General features: G+C 43.4%; 1 protein-coding gene across 1 annotated transcript in view; it reads right to left on the bottom strand.

The window, feature by feature from the left end:
• LOC126252507 (probable G-protein coupled receptor Mth-like 1) overlaps nucleotides 1-17966 on the bottom strand; it is a 220118-nt gene that overhangs the window by 25199 nt on the left and 176953 nt on the right. The window lies entirely within an intron of this gene.

Raw genomic sequence — 17966 nt, 5'->3', positions numbered from 1 at the left:
CAGCAAGCGACTCATCGTAGAAAAAGCTACAGAAGAAGCTTTTAAGAAAAAAAGAGCAAGAAAATACAAACCAATTCCAGCTGACAAGCGAAACCTCTATTAACCATATCATTGTTTTAAGTAGCTTACTGTAAATGCAAACCATGCTTATGTTGTAACAAAGCATTTTATTAATATCCCCATTTACCGTATAGCATAAGATTTTTATACTATATAATGAATAGGATATTGCTCGAAAACTATGGGTGATACAAAAAAACTATGCCAGATTTGGACTCAGCTCAAAAACATCTATGAAGATCAGCTGTCAAAGTAAAAAAGTTAAAAAAAAACTTCGTCGGCCAGATTAATCAGTTCTTAGCCGCGGAGCGCTGTGAGAGGTGCAGGAACAGACTCAACGAGGTTCTGGAATGTGCTAAAAGCGATTTGGAGCCATGCTGTTTCGAGTGCCGTGGCCATCTGCGCTAGGTCTCTCGGTCGAGGATCCATGACGCAAACAGCCCGATCGAGGTGGTCTCACAGATTGCCGATTGAGTTTTAATCCGGGGAGTTTGGTAGCCAGGACAGTACTGTGAACTCATCCTTGTGCTCTTCGAAGCACACACGTAGACTGTGAGCTGTGTGAAACGTTGCACTGTCCTGCTAGCAGATGCCAATGTGTTGAGGAAAAACAAGCTGCACGTAGGGGTGGAGATGGTCCCTGAGGACACATGCATACTTGTATTGATCCACTGTACCTTCTAAACTGACGGGATCACCAGGGAATGCCACGAAAACATTCTCCAAACTATAAAGTATGCAGGGTGCTTGGTTTCAGACTTTTCACGTCGTACACGCCAACGGCCATCTGTCCGATAGAGCATAGTATGTGATTGATCTGAAACGGTCACATGGTGCCACTCAGGGGTCGTCCAAATGGGGTATTGCCGTGCAGATTCCAGTGAACAGCAGTCAGCATGGGCCCATATGCAGCAACACTTGTTGAACTGTCACTGAGGAGAGATTGTCAGTAGTCCTTTGGCTCGTCTTGGCGGTCAGCAGCTCAGCAGTTCCACGTTTATTCGTCTGTACCCATCTCCGGAGCCGTCGTTCACCGCTGTCATATATGGCGCGTGGTGCACCACAGTTGCGTTTGCACTGGTTTTGGACAGCGTCATTTTACCATCCACGGTATACTGTAACCACGGCGGAACGCGAACAGTTTACAAACTTAGGCATTTCAGAAATGCTTCCCCGAAAGCTAATGGTCATGTCCTTTAGAAAATCAGATAAATCGCTCCGTTTCCGCGTTACAACAACGACTTCACTGTTTTAGGCGTTCTCCCACCACGCTACTGGTGCTCCCACCTGCCGTCTGTGAGTGGTTGTTACACCTTGACGTCGAACATAGGCGGCGGTCACAATGTTATTGGGCCATCTACGTATTCTTTGGTTCAAATGGCTCTGAGCACTATGGGACTTAACTTCTGAGGTCATCAGTCCCCTAGAACTTAGAACTACTTAAACCTAACTAACCTAAGGACATCACACACATCCATGCCCGAGGCGGGATTTGAACCTGCGACCGTAGTATATATTCTTTTCCAGTCGATAGTGCGCATGTGTGATAGCAGTCCAAAATTGTTGGTTCATGGCCTTTCCCATATTATGAAGGGTGCCTCATCTTTTCCGATGTGTTTGTGTGTTTGTAGTCAACATACGTTTTTTTGATTCAACTACAGCATCCCTGTTGCCCGTCTATAGCCTCCCCCTGTCCCTAAAAACTCAATACGCCACTATTTAATTCCCTCATGTAGGACGCAAGGTCCGATGCTGAACGGTCAAGGAGACTGCACATATGTTACCTAGGCCCTAATTTATCCGAGAAATTGTAGGAAGGAGCGGCGGAGTTGCAGGTACGCTTGTGACCATCGGTAGGAAATCAGTCGACACATATTCACATTAACTTTGACTTGTTGTTCGTGAAACAATCGTACAATCGTACCCCACCTTTTTCAGTTACTGATCTTATCACGAGCGGTGACGAAGCAAAGCCATAAATCTTTGTAAGACATCACAGGCCTCGAACATATCGCTAGTGGGGTAATGGCAGTACCACCCCCATTTTGATATCAAACTGATATCAAATTGATCAGTTAATTACTCCCTGGATGACATCATGGGTTCTCCTCAGCTGGCACACGAGATTATAAACTCCGAAGAAAAAAACTGTACAGTCTAAGGAAACAGCTACGTTAACCGATTTCTTTCAGTTTGATGGACAAAATTACATGGATTTCAGACACATGAAATAACTATTACGGAATACAGTCTTTAACGATTCCTGTTCACTTGTTGGAAAAAACACAATCATTTTACGTTCAGCAACACCAAGCTACAAGAGGACGTTCTTCTTTTGTACACTATGACAGGTCCCGTGCTATATCGCACTGGTGTTCACAAAATATAAAAAACAAATCATGAGAGCACGCCTTGTAACAGAACCTCCTAACAGCACCTAATAGAGAACCCTGTAAGATTCTACCGATACAGCGGGAAATATCGCATGCAGGCTGACATCTGACATACTTACTCCATAACTTGCCTCTACCGAGCTGTGTGTAAAGTTTCTGTCACCTGAAGTTGAAGAAATAGTCTCAATCCAGCAAACCATCATTCTAAATAGCAGAAGATTTTTTGCATTATGGTGTCGTAAACAATTTGATAATCAATCACAGAACAGCCTGTTTCATGCAATCTACTCACATGTCAGGAAAAATAATATCATCCTAAGTTCCACAATGATCTATAATTCATGTGGAATCTTCTTTATAATACAGGTCATGAAGTATGAAATAACGTGGGACTTGTGGTGACGCATACTAGTATTTTTAAACACACAATCGTTAAGATACTAATAAAAACAGTCATGATTCCACAAGAATAGACACAGTCGATTTCTATTAGTTTTATGTGCAAAACTGTTGTAGTTTGAGAGCTTTCTGCATGTTCAAATTACAAATTGTTTTGCACAAGAGCATTACATTCATTTCAGACATATGAAATACCGATACAGATCAGTATCTATACAGTCATTTATTACGTTCAAGAGCACTCCTCCTCATTATTTGGTAACATCCAGAGTAAGTAAAAAAAAACTATGAACTATCTGAATCCAAACTTTAACCTGTCATACCTCTCCTTGTAATACAAGGGCTGCATAGAAAGTAATGCACCACATTTTTTTCCGCCGAAAACAATGCTACGAGAAAGAAACTGTGGAGAATATTCACAAACGCTTGTGCATAGTCCATGAAACATTTGCTATCGACAGAAGAACAGTTTGTCGCTGGACATGGAGGGTGAGGTCATCAGAAGGCGGTTCTGTAGATCTTCACGATTTGCAGCGGTCGGGACGACATCCACGGATGTGCAACCTGACAGCCCTGACCTAGCCTCCTCGGACTTCCACTTGTTTGGGCCATTAAAGGATGCCATTCGGGAAGACATTTTGAGTGCGATGAGGAGGTGGTTCACTCAGTGAAGCACTGGCTCCGCCACCAGGACAAGGATTGGTACCGACAGGGCATAGACGCCCTTGTTTCGTGCTGGAGGAAGGCCATAGAATATTATGGAGAGATTACGTGGAAAAATAAGGTGTGTAGATAAAACACCATTCTTTCGTGTGTGTAATTCTCATGATGTTCAATAAAGAATTGTTGTAGAAAAAATGCGGTGTATTACTTTATGGGCAACCTTCGTAGAATCTCCTGATGTCACCCTATAACATGTTACCACATCTTTCTTCCGATATATCGAAAAACAAATACGTCAGTGGGCTGTCATCAACTATAATTGCTCTACAGCTCACTTTCATATATATATATATATCCATATCCAGCAGGCTATCACCATATCACTCGCAATAGATGATTCTCGTTTTACAGCGACAGGCAACAGATATCCAGGTGTTTCGTCTCGAAGAGTGCAAGTGCGCTACATCCTTATATTAGACAGGTACATGATCACTGTTTTTGACTATGTGTTTGACTATCCCTGGAAGGTGCTGCTCACAACACACAAGGAGTATTAGAAATAAAAATGGGTACTGTTATTTCATTGGCAAAAATAAAAAAAAATGTGGGAGCAGTGCAGCATATGGAAATAGGAAGAGTCTGCAGCATTGAGGAGCGTCTCCAAACAGTTGTCTGGATGCGATGACCTCTACATTTAATCCCATGTTCCACAATGACAAGTAGCATATGTCCTGTGTTCCGCCAAGCCTCTCTCCATCTCAAACAGGTGTTGTCAGTCAATCATTATGTGGTAATAAACAGTTGTACCAGTGGATGGACTGGATGCAAAAGACACTGACGATTTTGGACGATGTACTGCAAGAAGAACTGCAGTTGATAGCGCGATCAGTTTTAGCAATTTTACCAGTTTCTCCGTAATTTCAACGCCAGCCAATGACACAGCAGAATGGTTTTCAGTTTCTCTATCATCGCTAAACCACCCCTCAACCACTTTGCGAGTACCATATACTAAGCTGCGAATGCAGCTAGAGGACTGTGCAGTACGTCCGTTCGCTCATATACACTAAAGTATATCAGACAACGTCATATACCGATGCAGTTACGTTATGTACATATTTCTAGCACGTCGATCATAGTGCGGAATTTACGATTACGACCGGTCAGCTTTCCCTACGTGTGTGCGGGTCACAGAGTTTTCTCACATTCATAGGATAAAGTTGGAGATCGAAAGATCTCGCATTGTCCTTGAACAACCGCCCCTGCAACAATGCCGCTGATTTAATTTGCAACTGACCAGAAGTCGGAGGTTACTATACCTGCTACATTCCACGTCTCATGAAGGAACAGAGCGAGCTGAGTCTCTATCTGCTGTTCAGCAAAGGATGTTCCACACAATCTTACTCACGGCATCTCTCCAGATGCGTGCATGTTGAGGAGGTTAGCAACCTTTATCGGCGTATACTAGACCTGAAAGTGTTGTGGTGATATAACAGATGGTTAAGAAGAAACATGTGGTTTGTGTATGATGGAGCTCCAGACGGATAGAGTTTGAAAAATTTTACTTAAATCAACTATGCTACCCATTCTAGAGTATTATTCCAGTGTGTGGAATCAGTACTAGGAAAGTACCAGCAAGAGAGAAATGATTGGAGAGCATAAACACAAACACTCCTAAGGCTACGTGGTTGTGCACTTAAGAACGCTATAATGTTAAAGCCATGTGGTTTCCGAAGTATTAGTCGTGTGGAATGCAACGCTCTTAATACTTTAATGCAGCACACATATGTTCAACATCTGACATGCAACGACCCTGCAAGTTTTCTACCCCAATCACTATGGTGAGAAACTTTATGATAATAAAATTACTTTCTTCTATGCTATTCTGGGGTCCTTGGAAGTGACCGAGCTGTCATCACTAGGAAGGCATCGTCAGTGTGTATCCGCCACTCGAACTGCTTATACACCAACTCGAACGAAGTCGGCAGACTGCTGTTCCGCCTCTTAGGAAACTGATGGATTTTATACATATTTTTAAGTCAGAAACATACGTACCATCAATCATATTTCCCGTGTCAGTCATGCTTATTAGTAGTAGCAGCTGTTCTGAGGAATGCGGCCATGCCTCACTAGGAAATAGAGCGAGGAAGAACTGCATTGAGTTACCACACACGCCATGCTGTATGAAAATGCACACAAGGGAACAGCGATCTCATACGAGGGAGTCAACACCACGATCAGTAGCCAAAGCATATGTAACAGTCTTATTGCTGTTTACAGTCACGGCTCTGGCAACCTTCCTCTTGCACAAAGAAGTCCTGGTCTGACATTAGGTAGTTTTGCTCGTGTGTAGGATAATACAGCAACTTCCATTTAGAGCACACTCTCCTCGCACTATTAAGGCAGATATATGTGGCATCAGTCTCCTCTCCAACAGACTACGCTAGCGAATGGCTTTTTTAAGTCTGTTAAGCACACTGATTCATGTCCTTAATACATATGGAATAACATTGCTTGTGAGAACCAGGCCTAGTTCGGTAATATCTATATTTGACTGCATGTCCGAGGATATTATCCTGGATTGAGATACGTATGTCTCATCTGCTTTAATAGAGCACTTCTGTGTAATACTTATATGGCCTTTGTTGAAGTATGTGTTACGAAAACCAGCGTAGTTTTCAATGGGAGAGGGAGGGTTAAAACTGAATGCAGACAGAGCATAATTATTAAGCTTTTCATGGTCTTTAGTGTCCGGGTACACCAAACCCACCTCAATTCCCCGAATTTCATGGTATTTTTTCTTTAATTTTATGTATTCTCAGTCAACTGACGTAATTTTCCTAAGTTTTCGCGATTTTATATATTTCATCGTATTCCCCTCAATTTTACGTATTTCCCATCAATATGAAGTAATTACACCAGGTTTTCGTCGATTTTAGCGATTTTATATAATTTTTCATATTTTTTCGATAGTTTTCCATATGCATATGCTCATATTGCTGACATACCTATGCGTTGTTTGATTTTACACGAGGATATTTGCTTGTCTTTTACACCATCCTACTAAAAATCCTAAGAATTCCCCTCTTCCCAATGATCTACATGCATGATTTTTGGATAGCACGATCATGAAAATATAGTAACACTCGCTTCGTACCTAGATGAGGCTCATCGAGTGATGAAAATGACGGATACACTGGAAACTCGAAGTCTGGAAATAGTTCTGCGTACTGCTATGACACATCAGGGAGCTTGTCTACGGACTCGTGTAGTGATGCATTTGATGGAAACTCAAAGTTTGGAAGTAGGTCACATGTTCATTGGACTTCCACTCAGTTGTGTAGGGATCTGCAACAGGGGGTTTACTTGTGTACAGAGCTTATTTCTGGTGCTTCTCAGATATTTTACCCACAAGTATATTCGCTTATTACTTACCAGATGAACTTCGCTACTTCTGCTTATAACTTAAAAATCTGATATATTCCCACAATCCTGTCAGGACACCTACAAACTGTAGATTTTGGGTATTTTTTACCCAGTAATAAGTCATTTGTTAGTTGACAATGAGTCGACTGCACTTAGCATCCTGAACCATAGGTGTATCCCTTCTCCCTACCTTCAGAGTGTGTCTCCCAAGCAGCATAATTTATAGACGAACAATTACTAAGTTATGGATTTGAAACGCTATACAAACATACACATAGACACTCTGCAAGCATATTTCCAATCCCGCAATCTCGATTTCGAGTAGTACATTATTTTCGACAGTGCTACAGCCCTGCAAACAGCGAAAAACTCTTTACCGAACGGTTCTGTAAGCACATTTAAATTCCTTCCACTAATGAGGAAACATTTCCGATGCAAGTTTTATTACCAATATATCTTAACAAGGTCGACTAGATTCTCCAGTAATAACAACAAACGTAGGCATCTTGCTGCTCTTATCACACCTCCTTGTATACTCTTAAAGATCCGCGATGATGGCACATGATCATCCCAGATCCATTATTTTGTGTGCTAGATATCCTTCGGATGGAGTCTGACAGTCCTCAATGAGTACTGTTCTTATGTAAGGGATATAACAGCTCATTAGACAGACGGTATAGTATAGCCAACCATCCATCTGTGCCTGATTTCTAACAGTTACACAGAAATGTCTTCACTCTCAGAACAGTGGGCGCCCATGGAGGCAATCGGCTGTGGCTGACATCTACATCTACATCTACATTTATACTCCGCAAGCCACCCAACGGTGTGTGGCGGAGGGCACTTTACGTGCCACTGTCATTACCTCCCTTTCCTGTTCCAGTCGCGTATGGTTCGCGGGAAGAACGACTGTCTGAAAGCCTCCGTGCGCGCTCTAATCTCTCTAATTTTGCATTCGTGATCTCCTCGGGAGCTATAAGTAGGGGGAAGCAATATATTCGATACCTCATCCAGAAACGCACCCTCCCGAAACCTGGCGAGCAAGCTACACCGCGATGCAGAGCGCCTCTCTTGCAGAGTCTGCCACTTGAGTTTGTTAAACATCTCCGTAACGCTATCACGGTTACCAAATAACCCTGTGACGAAACGCGCCGCTCTTCTTTGGATCTTCTCTATCTCCTCCGTCAACCCGATCTGGTACGGATCTACAGAGTGGCCCAGAGAGCATCCCAGAGTGCCGCAGAGAGCATCCCAGAGTGCCCCAGTGAGCTAAAACACCAAGAAGAATCGCTTCTCGGCTGCCGCAGCTTCACTTTTAGACAAACAGCACATGTTCGGGACAGCCTTCATCTATCTGGCTTTGTTGTGTGGCCCACTGACCATCCCCAGCCATGTGCGTCGCTGGGAGGCTGCTGGCTGCTCCGACCGCAGCTGGCCGAAGACTGCTTGTTGGGGCAGGATGCATGGCGGTAGGCTACGCAGCCACAACTTCCTGTGCACCCACCAGTAGATGTTAGAAAAAGCATTCTGGAGAGTTCTCTGGAATTTCGTTGTTGTTCCAGGGGGGGGGGGGGGGGCTCTTTCTGAGGAATATATTTAATGGCTTGCAAAGTGTCCTGTTCTTGTGTCTTTTGTCCATCTCTGACTGATTTCCACACACCGTAGACAGTATATCACTGCCATCAGATGCATGTCTTTGTCTACCATCAGCGAGAGAAGTGGCCTCAATCCCTACCTGTAGTGAGGAGATTGAGGAATGAGATGTGGTAGGAGGGAAGGTACGATGGGCTGTAAGGTGGACGCACACGCATCTGCTGCCTGGCGTAAAATTCTGGGGTCGGTTTTGCGGTAGTTGTGTTATTACAATGATTTTTCTCAATTCCGTGTGTGCTTTATGACACATTGTATACGAGTGTTATCTTTTTTAACGTCAGTTTCTATGAGTAATTAGAACAGTGAAGCAATTTACATCAGTTATGGTAGGCTGTATTGCCTTCATAGACTTTAGTGACGGTTTGTTGCCCTATCCCTTCTTACTATGTATCAGTGTAAAAGTTACTCATCTGTACCAAGGTGAGGCACTGGAATAGAATGAAGTTGTCGAGAAATGAAGAGAGCACCGTTTAGGAGAATTTCAAGCACCATGGTCGCATCTTGTTTGTCGAGCAATGCAGTGGGAGGCGTCTGTAGAGAACTCAGACGCCAAACAGCGATAGACATAGTCCTCAGCTGTACGCTGTAGATAATACACTTATTAAACTCGTCTCTGTCCAGCACCATCATCTCGTCAGTTGAACACATTTCCTGCAAAATAAAAAGATATTACCTTCCACTCCAACCTTTTTACCGCCAGTTCGACTTGTAGGTGAAGGGATCATCCTATGTAGAGTTTATTTTGAGTACGTCTGCCACTAGCTTTGATGGGTATTGTGAATTTTTTTTCCCCAGCAGGATGGCACCAGTTGTATGATATAGTCAATTTTTGAGCTGTATTGCTATTTAAGGCGCTCCTAGTGTAGCGCTGTGCATACAGATGTGTAATTACGCTTAATCTTTATCGTTAATTACGAAATTAGTAACGGTATTTACTTCAGTTTCCCACCCAAAATAAATAACGTACATTTACCTAAACTACCTTTCCTGAAGCTGGACTGTTTCCTTGTGCAGGAGAGTGCACTTGGGCTTTCCACCCAAACGGACTGGGGTTTGAGTCCCAGCTACTTGAATTTCACGCCAGCTCCTGGGTGTGGGGATGAGTGGGACGTCACCAAAGTCTTGGGACAAAGAAATTCCGAGCATGTTTGAATTTTCCTCCAAAATTCGAAGTTCTCATCGAAATTCGAAATTCCCACCACAATTCAAAATTCCCGCCAATAGGGCAGGTGGGGCAGTGGGAGGAGAGAGAATGGGAGGGGCAAAGACCCATGTGCTGGCTGGGGTAACCCTATGACGTCATTTGTGGGGGAAACTAACTGAGATACCGCCATTACCCCACTATTCATATCCAAGAATAGGTTAAAGCCTCTTACAACTTTCTGAAAATGGACAGCAGTGCAGTACTTTGAGTACATTCCAGTTACCTGGATGTGACGTCAAGATAACACAGCTTCTACTTTACAGTTCCTGTCATAGATCTCTCTAATAGAAAAAGATACCAGGGTTACTACGCATGGAGATGTGGTTTCTATTGGTAAATGAGTAGAAGGAGAATGCTCTCATGTGTTGTTTATTGATACAAAGAGGTAAGTAAAGTATCTTTTGTACAGTTTACATTAAATGTTCTATTACCGCTAAGTCTACCTGACAGAGCAACATCTGGTCGTCTTCACTATCAGTAAGATTAACTCTGCCTTTAGTACCAAAATGTATGTATTAATAATGGCCATATTGACTGACTTACTGCATAGACTTCAGGGGATAACCGTCTAATTACTGCTGTAAACCTATAAAAAATCACTTACAGTGGAACGTCGTAAAGCGAAAAATTTATCCCATATAAATTAATGTAAAAGACAATAATGTAATCTATGCAGAGAAAGTACAAAAAGTTTTATCTTATTCAATGAGAATTATACGTACAGTATTATGCATTTTATGCTTCATGATACATAACAACCTCTTTTTAATAGGGAGCTATCTATAGTCATTTGTTACTGCCGACGCTTCAACACTTGACGAAAATGCGACACAGCATTATCCTCAAATAATTGTGTAGCGCACATATCCACCGCTTTATTGGGGTGATAATTTTCAGTGTACGATGCAACCGATTTCCATGCTTTCAGCATTTCTTATAGCGTCAGAAGACTGCTGCTTTTCTGTTACCGCATCCTCCTCGTCCTCTGAAGAACTCCCCTCCACAACTTCCTGCTGTGAAACACACTGCAAACTCCATAATCTCTTCCTTGGTCATTTCTTGGCTGTGATCTTCCACAAGCTCATCGCTATCATTGTTATCCACTTCTAGCCCTATGCTCTTGGCCAAAGAGACAATCTCGTTGACTGAGGGCTTGCACAGGTACTGACTCAAATGCCTCAGAGTCACATTCGATAATGCACTCTAAGCTTATTATAAGCAGAAGTGAGAGTTCTCTTGGTAACCCATTCCCACGCCTTTTCGTTCATTTTGATGCAGGCAATGATGTTGAAGTGATATTTCTATAGCTCTCTGAGAGTGAGATTGGGAGCTTCTGTCAACTCAAAGTAATGGTCGAAGAGAGCTTTAATGTAGAGTTTCTTAAAGTTAGAAATAATCTGCTGGTCCATAGGCTAGAGTAACAGAGCTGTGTTGGGAGGCAGAAATTGGATCCTGATGAACTAAAATTCTTCAAGAAGGTAGTCTTGCAGGCCTGGGGAATGGACAGCGGCACTGTCCATAACAAGTAAGACATGGATTCATCTCAAGGAAATATTTTTTCACTGAAAGACCAAACAATTCATTGATCCAATCACAAAAAACATCACTTGTCACCCAAGCGCTGTTGTTGGACCTACACATCACATTTAATCTGCTCCTCTGGATTTTGCACTTCTTGAAGGCTCGTGGAGTTTCTGAGTGGTAATCAAGCAGCGCTTTAGTTTTCAAATCGCCGCTTGCATTGGCACAGAATAGCAGTGTGAGATGTCTTTCATTGGCTCGTGACCGAGCAATGCATTCTCCTCTGCTGTTCTAAAGATACGCTACGGCATCTTTTCCAGAATAGACTCGTCTCGTCAGAATTAAAAACCTATTTAGGCAGATAACACTCAGAATCTACGAGCATCTTGAAGTTGCTGATGCAGTTCTCTGCTACCTGTGAGTCAGAGCTGGCTGCTTCGCCGTGCCCCACAACGCTGTGGACGCCAGTTCTTCAGTTAGACTTCTCGAACCACCCACGGCTTCCCTTAAATACTTCTTCGGCCACTGATGATACAGACGTCTTCTTAACGAGGTCGGCCAAAATCATTCACTCCTTCTCACAAAAGATGTTCTCGTTAATAGTGTCGCCTTGCAATTGCTTTTCATTTACCCATCTAAGGAGCAACCTTTTGACACTGACCAGAATACGAAACCGTAATTAGATACTCTTGCCACTCCCTTTGAAGCATTTACCTCGATATCTTGTCCTTGTACTTGAGAATAGTGCAAATAGTTGATGTAAACATATTGTACGTGCATGCTAAATCGTCAACGCTCGCATCACGTCGCGTTTTCAGTGATTTTACTTTTCATTTTTACGGTCTGTTTCTTTCTCTTATGGTCGTCTTCTTGCGGATTTTTCTTCGGGGCCATTTCTACGAAGCTACCATAACGTGCACATAAAAAAAAATACTTCGTGAACACAAGTTTTGAAAAAATGTGTGATCACAAGCTGCACTAAGATGGCAGCAGAAAGAGCGCTAAACGCAGACTGCAGTGCGAACTAAAGACATTGTTCGTATGCCGCTGTCGACTATGGAAAGTGTTCATATTGTTGAACGTTTCCCCAGTCGCGTGCGAACGGCTGGTGACGTCACACTAAATCGTCGTCACTAGTTATTTATGCGAAACATCGCTTGTTAAACGAGTCATTTTGTTACAATTTGTTTTGCCCGTTATGCGAATTGCCCTTTATGGGAGGTGCTCGTTAAGCGAGGTTCCACAGTAATATGAAACGCGTAATTTTATACATAAATATTTGTGGCGTTCCAGGATTAACAAAGGCTTACCTTCAGCAATATTTTTCTCAGCGACTATGCATCTCCAATAGTCGACTATACAGAAGACCTCTTAAGTTATGGAAGACACCGTAGGATTGCTGACGGGTTTATGCACATTGACGAAAAACTTCAACATTAAAATTTTGCGTTTTGCTATCTACGTTGTTCTGAAACTGAGTCAGGTGTTTGTCTGGAAGTTATTTTCGCACCTTTTTGCATGATGAATTCACTTTGTACTACATGAGGTACCAAACATAAAGTTTGTGCGATTGTGTTTCTTAGTTTCACGTGCTTAACGTTGCCTCATGAAGATTAAACTTATCGCAGAGTCTGATACACATTCAGTGTAATACGTATCACACCTGTAGATCTTAAACAAACAAAGAGTGTTCTAACAATGCAAAGAAAAGGTGACGTCATCCCTCGTGGAGGACAGAGCATTGCTTACGCCCCCGCCCCTCCCTCCCACGCCCCCACCCATGGTCACTATCACTCGCCGCACTCTGATAATTACGAGTTCAAAAGATAAATCGTCTTCTAACTCCTAACGTCTTTATTTATTACAGACTCAATTCACGCACGACTATCGCATATGGCTGGAGGCCTGTTGCGAAACCACCATTTACAAAAAAGGTTTCAATTGTTACATGTAGGTACTTCTAGAATGAAATTTTTACTCTACAGCGGAGTGTGCGCTGATATGAAACTTCTTGGCAGATTAAAACTGTGTGGCGGACCGAGACTCGAACTCGGGACCTTCGCCTTTCGCGGGCAAGTGCTCTACCGAGTTCGAGTCTCGGTCCGGCACACAGTTTTAATCTGCCAGGAAGTTTAATGTAGGTACTTTTTCTAAACTTGCATGCAAGTTACACTGGTCATAACAGTTATGAGAATTAGGCGTAAATCTGACCTCATTTCACTGTTATACTGAACACAGAGTTTAGATCCTTACACGCAGTGTAATGTACCGGACAGCAATGACGTGCGTGCCACATATGGTAACTATTGCATACATTGCTCAGTATGTGAAAGGGTATTTTGACACCACTGGAACACCTCAAAAATGGGCGCAACAGTCTTAACTATAAGGGGCAGTCAAATGAAATCGAGCTGTTTACTGTTTCAAAAGTGATCGACATAACTGTCAATACATTTATCCCACTGTGGGATAAGACGGCCAGTCCCTTTATGAAACAATGTCTGTGTTTGCCTACGGAACCATGCACCTCTTCGTCCGAACTAAATCGACAGTCACGAATGTCTCTTAAGGGCTCCAAAAATACCGAAATCGCACTGCGAGAGATCGGTACTGTATGGAGGCTGTGTACTGGTTGGAGCTTCCCAGCGTAGCTTCTGCAGCGTACTCTAAACAACATAGGCAACAACTGTGCCCACACTGATGTTTGGAGTCCTGAAGAGAGACATTCGTGGCCATCGATTTGCTTCGGACGAAGAGGTGCACGCCTGTGTGCAATCATGGCTCCGTAGGCGACGGCAAACATTTTTCTGGGAAGACATTGACCGCCTTGTCTCACAGTGGGATGAATGTATTGACAGTTAATGGCGATTACTGCTGAAATAATTTTCTTACTTTTTCCATCTGTGTCGTTTTCATTTAACTGCAGCTTGTACTTTCATATCTCGACCAGACAGCAGCAGCGATCACCATCTTTCACTTTTCGTCACAAGCGCAAAAAGCAGGACGTGTCATGGCCGACACATCTAGTGAGGATTTACCAACAAATGGACCAAGGCCTGTCCATCTCGTCCATGCTGTGTTCAACGTATACGCTTCACCGATGGATCTCTGATGGTCGCGTCGAAGTTTCCAGTGGCGTGTTTGTATATATCAGGTTTACTATGAGCACGTGGTTGCTAACTCGTAGTAGTACGAATTCATAGCTCAGCAGTCTCCTGTGCTCGGGAATGCTGATCAAAGGCCTTCGGGCAGGAGGAAGCACTCAGCCCCGCCTTCAGCAAACGTTTTAAAGGCGATAATTATTATTTATACAAAAAAATGGCAAGGAACCCTCCGTTGCGACCAGACACGAAGCGAGACGAGCACACATCGGATGTCGCCGCGATGGTCTCGGAAATCTGTCACGCGAAGTTGACTGAATGCTCCATCTACAAGGGGCGTTTAGTATGTAATGAACACATTTTTTTTCTGAAAGCAGGTTGGCTTTACTCGAGATTCCAATACACTATATTATTCCCCACTGTTGACTACAAAATCCTATTTTTCAACATGATGTCCGTTCAATGCGACTGCCTTACACCACCTTATTTTGAGGGCCTATATGTCCGAATGGTACCACTCTACTGGTCGACGTCGGAGCCAACGTCTTGCTGCACTAGGAACCGCCCCATCATCCACGTACTACTTGTCGTGGAGTGCATGCTTCGTTGGGCCAAACAGATAAAAGTCGAAAGATGCGAGATTCAGGCTGTACAGTGGATGACGAAGAACAGATCAATGAAGTTTTGATAACAGCCTCCTCACTCGACGACTCCACGTGCTTTTGTTCAGCGCCAGGTCTCCGTAGACATTCTGCAAGAGCCTATGAATATCTGCGATTCTCTGGTTTTCGGTCAAAAGAAACTGACAGCTCTGTCCTTGGACCAAAACTGCGTTACAGACGCCATTTTGAAGGTTACATATGGTGCTGCTACCAATCACAACTTCATGAAACTATAAGGGCTGAAGTGGGAATATTAAACAATGTGCCAAAACAAATTCTGCGTTTTTTTCAGCCGAAGTTGGCCAAGAAAAATAAAATGTGTTGAATTAATTACTGAATGCCTCTTGTAGGTAGGAAAGTTGAGAACAGAGATCCTATCTTATAAAATCCTAATGTTTTTCGAACAACGAGTTCACCTGGCGTCGGTCACATGATCTCCAAGTCCGTGACCGTCCATTTCCGATCAAGGACATAGAGCTCTGCATTTTCGTTCCTCACATCTCCGCAGTTAACACTGGTAGCGCTGTAACTCTCGTAGGCCTCGAATTTTGTGGCGTCCGTCTCCACCACTTACGCACTTTTTCTATAGTTGCTGAAGGACAGAAAATATAGAATTATTTAACCTTAGTGTTAGTTCTTTGGGATTCCCTTTCTCCGAAAGTTCCCTTAATAGCTAAGTCCAGTAGAGTGTCCCTACTATAGGACGCCTCAATTTTCAGCCTTAATCTCACATCAGAGAGGTGTTGACATCTCGCACGCCTATAGGTGACGTACAGACTGCCCCGTCACAACACTGCTTGCTAGAGGTCGAACTCAGTTCGCCCGATGTTGGCATTTCGCATGGACGTGATCCGAGGCCGGCGACTGGTGCCGTTAAGGCCTCTCTCCCCCAGTCGACATTGGCACCGCCAGATACTAAAGCACCCACGCCCCATGCCCTCATCGCTGACTCGTGTCGTAGTAACATTTGTCCTAGCCCAATATCCTCCAGATGAGCTGTCAGGTTGTTTTGAGTGAACCCAAATTAAGTGAAACTACTCGTATATGGTTCCAGCTGCGATCTTTTCACGTCTCAAATATCTATAACACACTGTATATATTGATGTGCAGTTTTCACAGAATGGATTGGTAGTTATATATTGATGTGCAGTTTTCACAGAATGGATTGGTAGTCATGGGACTTATATTTTTAGTCAATAAACAGATTGTAATAATACTTAGAAACTATTTTTGTAAACATACAATTTATTAAAAGTAGTCTATTGACATTAACAGACTAAAAGTAGGGTGAATTAGAACGTCAGCGGTGTTTGCTGTAGGATTCTAGTGGTAGTCGTTTACAAGATATCTTATTTTGTGAAGTTCCCACAGTGACACTTGTACAATACCTGTGGTAGCACACACTAAAGAACAACACAAATGCATATACTAGTTATGTGGATTATGACCAGTAACGAGACAACTGACCATCCCAAGGTCTGTTCAAAATGACCACCGGAAGCGGCAATACATGCTTCCTGGTGTGGAACGACCGCTGCGCAATTGCTAGCCGGGAAGGCTAAAATAATATGTCGTTGCACAACACGGGTGCGTCCTTGTAGACAGCGTCTTTCAGCTTTCCCCACAGAAAAAGGTGTACAGGCTTCAAGTCCTAGGAATGGATCACCTGTGTCCAATCCAACGATTTGGAAGCAATTCGTGAAGACGTGCTGTAGTACTTCATGTTCTATAGGCTGGACAGCTATCATGTTGGTACCAAAGGCTCCTCCTAGTCTGCAGACAGCATACGTGGAAGATAGTCTGTTAGGAGGCTGCGCGCGTTCAGTATCACATCGATGAATAACGAGCCTACCAGCTGATGGTTCACTATTCCACATAACATGTTTACAATCCAAGGACGCTGAAGTTCCACCTGACGAAGCCAAGGAAATCGCCAACAGACCAACAGTGCGTGTCGATGGAGAATACGTTGGACACGTGCCTGACTCATGCTACTTCCTCGTACTATAGCGCTGGAGAGCACGTGCGGATTAACTATAACAGCAGCAAGAACATTGATTTTCCCCCTCTTCTGTCGCCACTTGTTTCCTCCTGTTACGTTGTGTAGGTGTTACGCTACCTCTTCCACGTAACTGGTTGAAGAAGTTGATAAGTAACTGTCGAGATGGTTGACGTCTATTGGGGTATCTTGCCGCACACACCGTAAAATAACGAATTGCCTTCTTCCCTCGTTCTCTACAGACCAAGAAAATGTCAGCTTTTTCTGCATTGGTAAATCCCATCGGCCAGCCACGACCTACTGCTTGGACTGTCGCGCACTAACTGACCAGCAAGTCGCGATGCACTCAAGCAACACACAAGCACACTGTAAGCAAACATAGCAGCATCGTGCCTAGTAACTACGCAGGTTGAATCGCATAAATAAGCGCCGATGTGGAAACTTTTCAAAGTACGATATCTCGTAAGCGACTCGCACTAGAATCATGCACAAACACCACTGAAATTCTAATTTTCCCTACTTTCAATTTCTTAATGTCAACAGGCATTTTTCCATTTAAGAAAGTGTATGTCTGCATAAATAATACACTATCATTACAACTTGTTTATTGGCTAACAATAAGAGTCGCTGAGTACCAATCAAAAATGGTTCAAGTGGCTCTGAGCACTATGGGACTTAACTTCTGAGGTCATCAGTCCCTTAGAACTTAGAACTACTTAAACCTAACTAACCTAAGGACATCACACACATCCATGCCCGAGGCAGGATTCGAACCTGCGACCGTAGCGGTCGCGTGGTTCCAGACTGTAGCTCCTAGAACCGCTCGGCCACACCGGCCGGCGACTACCAATCCATTCTGTGAGAACCACACACCAATAGCAGTTTCCG

The sequence above is a fragment of the Schistocerca nitens genome, chromosome 1 (genome assembly GCF_023898315.1).
Source record: "Schistocerca nitens isolate TAMUIC-IGC-003100 chromosome 1, iqSchNite1.1, whole genome shotgun sequence".
Lineage (NCBI taxonomy): Eukaryota > Metazoa > Arthropoda > Insecta > Orthoptera > Acrididae > Schistocerca > Schistocerca nitens.
Note: the sequence above shows the minus strand (reverse complement) of the source record. Positions and strands in the feature narration are given on the sequence as shown.